Below are 5,158 nucleotides of genomic sequence, written 5' to 3' on the forward strand. Positions count from 1 at the left end.
GAAAGGAGAATATAAAATAAAATAAATATATATATATATAAAAAAGATAAAAATTTAAACAAAAATGATTCAAATTTTTAAAATGTTCTATTTGTGAATGACCTGGATAATTTTTTTTTTAACTTTCAGGTTTATTGAGAATAGAAAATGTGTGTGTGTGTGTGTGTGTGTATGCCTATATGTCTCTCTCTCTCTCTCTCCCTCTCACTATACATGTATGTGTGTGTGTGTCTTTCTCTCTTTCTCTCTCTCTCTCTCTGTATATATATATATATATATATATATATATAGACAGATAGATAGATAGATAGATAGATAGATAAAAATGTATGCATATATGTATGTAGATTGTTTTGTTTTCATTGAGCCTAGATGAGCGTCGTGTTTTTGAATTTGGGTGGGTGTTTTTATGCATTTGTGTGTGTGTGTGAGTGTGTGCATACACGTATGCATACAGTCGTTTGGGAATTTTCACAGGTATGTTCAGAGCCGATGAGAAAGCGAGGCACAGTGGCATTCATTCCACCCAATAATGTCCTCAGCTCTCAAGAAAATATTTACACATAATAACTCTCTAGCATTCAGATTATTCTGCCAAATCTAATGCTTATTTATTCAAATTCTTCCAAATTAATCATGGCTTATCTCGTGGCTTCAAGATTTCTACGATGTAAGGGAGGTGTGAGAGGCTGGATCTGGCCAGTTTGAATACAAAACAGGTAGACTATCTGAGCCAGATATGGCCAGTTTAATCCTTTAGCGTCCAGATTACTTTATCGAATGTGATGTTTATTTATTCACATTTGTAAAAATTGATCGTGAAATATTTCATAGTCTCAAGATTTTGATATGTGGCTGTTTATTTTTAGAATGACATGGTTGGGTTTGTGTGAGAGGCTGGATCTGGGTAGTTTATTTTTTATCTCTTATTTTTCACTCGTTTCATTCATTTCACTGTGGCCATGTTTGGACACCATCTGGAAGGGTTTTTAGTTGAACAAATTGCCCCCAGAGCCTGTCAGTTGTCAAGTGATGGCAGGAGAACAAACACAGAGACACACTTATAATAAATACATACACAGGAAGAAAATACGTGTTGTGGTCATGGTTGGAGTAACTTTATTCATGGGTGCGCACAGTTCAATGATAAGCTGCTGCCAAATAATTTCAACAGAGCTTATATGGTCACACGACCTGCTAGAAATAGCAATCTGATTTCACAACCTGCTGTCTTAAACAAAGGAAGACACATTAGATACCGTTGTCCTAGATATACTATGTCATTTAGAAAACTATCATTTTCATTTAGTTAATTACAACATCTTCATTAGCTACATCAATTCTGAATCCTCTCCCATGCTTCTATTTTAATCTGATATCCTCGTAACAAACTATTTCCTGGTTTCTGTGAATACCACGTAACGCCTGTGTTGCAAAAATTATGAGAAAAAATCTAGAGAGGGACAATAAGGAGCAGCTTTGAGTCAGAATATGAACAGGATATGGCGAACTGCCTGACTAACATCTCAACAGGAACGAAATCTAAACCAGGAAAACATGAAGAATTTTTAAAGAAATACAAAAGATGACAAAGACAACAACAACGAATGACAATGGTGATGATGATGATGATGATGATGGTGGAATGTGAACCAGACTTGACAAGTATGTGTTGGGATTGAATTGACTGATTTAACCCTTCAAAGCCAGTGCTCCAGCATGGCCGCTGTCCAATGACTGAAGCAAGTAAATGATTAAAGATAAAAGACTAATTAAAAGAAATTTATAATTCGTCCAACTTATGAGAATCTTGTGGCGTTTCACTTTCATATTGCTTATCTCTACTTTTTCGTGCCATTTTGGTTCCTCTAAAACTAGATTATATTCGCAGAAAACAGGAAATAGCTCTGTTGTTACGGTATCAGATACTAATATATTTTTTGTAATCGATAAAGGTAGCAAGGAAGCAGAACCATTAGCAGATTGGACAAAATACTTTGCAGCATTTCGTGTCTCTATGTTCTGAGTTCAGTTCTGCTGTGGTCAACTTTGTCTTTTGTCCTTTTGGGGATTGTTAAAATAATTACCAATCAAGTACTGGAGTTGATGTAATCAACTGCCTCCTCCCTTCAAAAACGGCTGGCCCTGTGCCACAAGGCAGCAAGCTGGAAAAATCATAAGCATGCCAGGCAAAATGCTTGGCAGCATTCTGTCTGTTCTATATTAGGTTTATAAGCCCTAAAATTCACTCTATGATTGCCCACAGACATATAGCGTAATGGTTAAGAGCATGGGCTACTAACCACAAGATTCCGAGTTCAATTCCTTGAGTAAATAATAATAATAATAATAATAATAATAATAACATCATCATCAAAAAAATACCTTAAGAATGAGAATCCAGGGTTGGGTTCAAAATTCTACCAGGACACCTGATGATAGCGGTAGTGATGATGACGATGACAATGGTGGTGGTGGTGAGGATGAAAACAACAATGATAATGATGATGATGATGATGATGTTGACAGTGGTGATGGTGATGATGATGATGAATGTAGTTATTCTCTTATCTCTAATCTGGTAACTACCAGAAAAAACAAAACAAAGTTTTTGCAGAGGAGGTTCAATAATACTGAAACACACCTAGAGTTATCTCCCATACTCACCAACATCAGATTTAATCGATGAATCATTAACTAAATATTGTATTCTTGTCACCATGTAAGTACTAATAATTAATGAATTAATTAATTAGGTGTTTTTTTTTTCTTTGTCGTTATATTCAGGATTAATGGCCCTCATTAATCTGTAACAAAAACTGCAGCTAAATAAAGAATTATTACCTGGTTGCATGCCTTAATCTTGATGGACAGTGTTTGGTTACACGTTCAGCCAGGTTGGATGAAACTAACCGAGATGTGGTCAGTCCATGAATTAGAGGACAGTAAAGGAACGAGTGGACAGTCAGGTGACATGTCTGTACTAACATAGCATATAGGGAGATATCATTTATGGTGGTGCGTGGATGGTGGTGGTGGTGGTGGTGGTGGTAGTGACAATAATGATGGGAGTCTTAGTAGAGTTGAAGGTGATAATGGAGATGATTGAAGAAGTAGTAGTAGTAGCAGCGGTAGCAGTGGTGGTGACGGTGGTGGTGATGGTGCTAGTGTGTAAAGGTTGTAGTAGTAACAGCTCATCATCATCGTTGCCACCACCATCATCATCATCACCATCATTATCATCGTCATCGTCATTGTCACCATCATCATCATCATCCTCATAGTAGCAGTAGAAGTAGTAGTGGTGGTAGTAGTAGTAGTAGTGTTCATTATACATTTGGCAATGAGAACAAATGTCCTTGGAATTATTTTGAAAATATTTCTGTCTTTGACGTAATGATAAAACCATGCTATAAAAATTCTCAACATCAAAGGATACTAAAATAATTTATAAGTATTTATAAAAAGGAACTATAATTAGTTGAGTAATAATAATTAGTAAGAAATAATAATAATAATAATAATAATAATAATAATAATAATAATAATAATAATAATGATGATGATGATGATGATGATGATAATGAGGGCAGAGCAGACCCCCCAAAAGCTGCTCTATTGGGGACAGCTAGGATTTTGAGGTTGGTGCTCAGGTGTTGACTGTCTTCCATAATATGCTAACGTCCAGGCACCAAAGCTTATAATTTGCAGAAAGAGGCCCTGTGAGAGACCTTTGACAATAGGTTGTTATCTGCTTTCACAGAATCAACCAGAGCAAACAAGACTGAGAGCTCTGAGAAGTAAAAATAATAATAATAATAATAATAATAATAATAATAATAATAAATGATCTGATGTAGTACCAGGCAGTGGCTCTCATGGCTTCTGATCTTAACTGATTGGAAGTGTTATCATGTACACTGTTTTTGTCTTGGTATAAAAGATGTGCTACAGCAAATATTCTGTTCAATACCACAGATTTGCTTGTCAGTTGTTTGACCTTAACCAGTTGAGCATGTCCCTTGGTGGCTGACGATATGGGCATCTCTGATCACGAGCAGAGTTAGTAGTGGGAGAGCATTGTAGCCAAGTGTTGAGAGGAATTCTTTGGGGTTTGGATAATTTAGCTAAATAAGTAAATGAGTGGAAATCTTACCTGTGAGTGTGTTAAATAATAAGGCACTAAAAGAGAATGACTCTCCCTAGACACAATGGGCTTCTTTCAGTTTCTGTCTACCAAATCCACTCACAAGGCTTTGGTTGGCCTGAGGCTATAATAGAGGACACTTACCCAAGGTGCCACACATTGGGACTGAACCTGGAACTATGTGGTTGGTAAGCAAGCTACTTACCACATAGCTACTCCTGTAACAAATTTTTGCACAAAGCCAGCAATTTAAGAGGAGGAGTTAATACCAGTATTCATCTGGTACCTATTTTAATTGACCCCAAAATGATGAAAGGTAAGTCAATCTCTGCACACGACGAGATGTTGATAAGCATTTTGCCAGGTAAGTTAACGACTCTGCCAGCTCACCTGAATTACAATGGATAGTAATTATCAATTTAATTATGTATGAAGCCTCAAACTTTTAAGGAATGTGGAGTGGGAAGATGCATCGTTATGTTTGTTCCTGCAGGAAAAGGCAGTAGAGATGTGGAAGCCGATTTTGGTTCTGTCAGGTGTGATTTCAATGAAACTAGGTCACATCCAGAGTTGAGATTGTAATTAAGTCATTAACAAAACGAAAGGATTCAGTGTGATTAAACATTGAATTTTTTTTTTTTTTTCTGGTAAAGAAAAAAAAAAAATTATCCATTGTAGAATATGTCATCCAAGATTCTGTTTAGATTGTGTGATTAACGATTAATGATTGATGACTAACACTTTTTATCTTTTACCATTTATCTTTTACTTGTTTCAGTCGTTTGACGGTGGCCATGCTGGGGCACCACTTTGAAAAATGTTTAGTTGAATGAATCGGCTACAGTACTTCTTTATTAAGCCTGGTACTTATTCTATCAATCTCTTTTGCCAAACTGCTAAGTTACGGGGGACACAAACACAGTAACACAAGTTGTCAGGCAGTGGTGGGGAGACAAACACAAAGACACACACATTGATATATATATATATATATATATATATATATATATA

The sequence above is a fragment of the Octopus bimaculoides genome, chromosome 22 (assembly GCF_001194135.2).
Source record: "Octopus bimaculoides isolate UCB-OBI-ISO-001 chromosome 22, ASM119413v2, whole genome shotgun sequence".
NCBI lineage: Eukaryota > Metazoa > Mollusca > Cephalopoda > Octopoda > Octopodidae > Octopus > Octopus bimaculoides.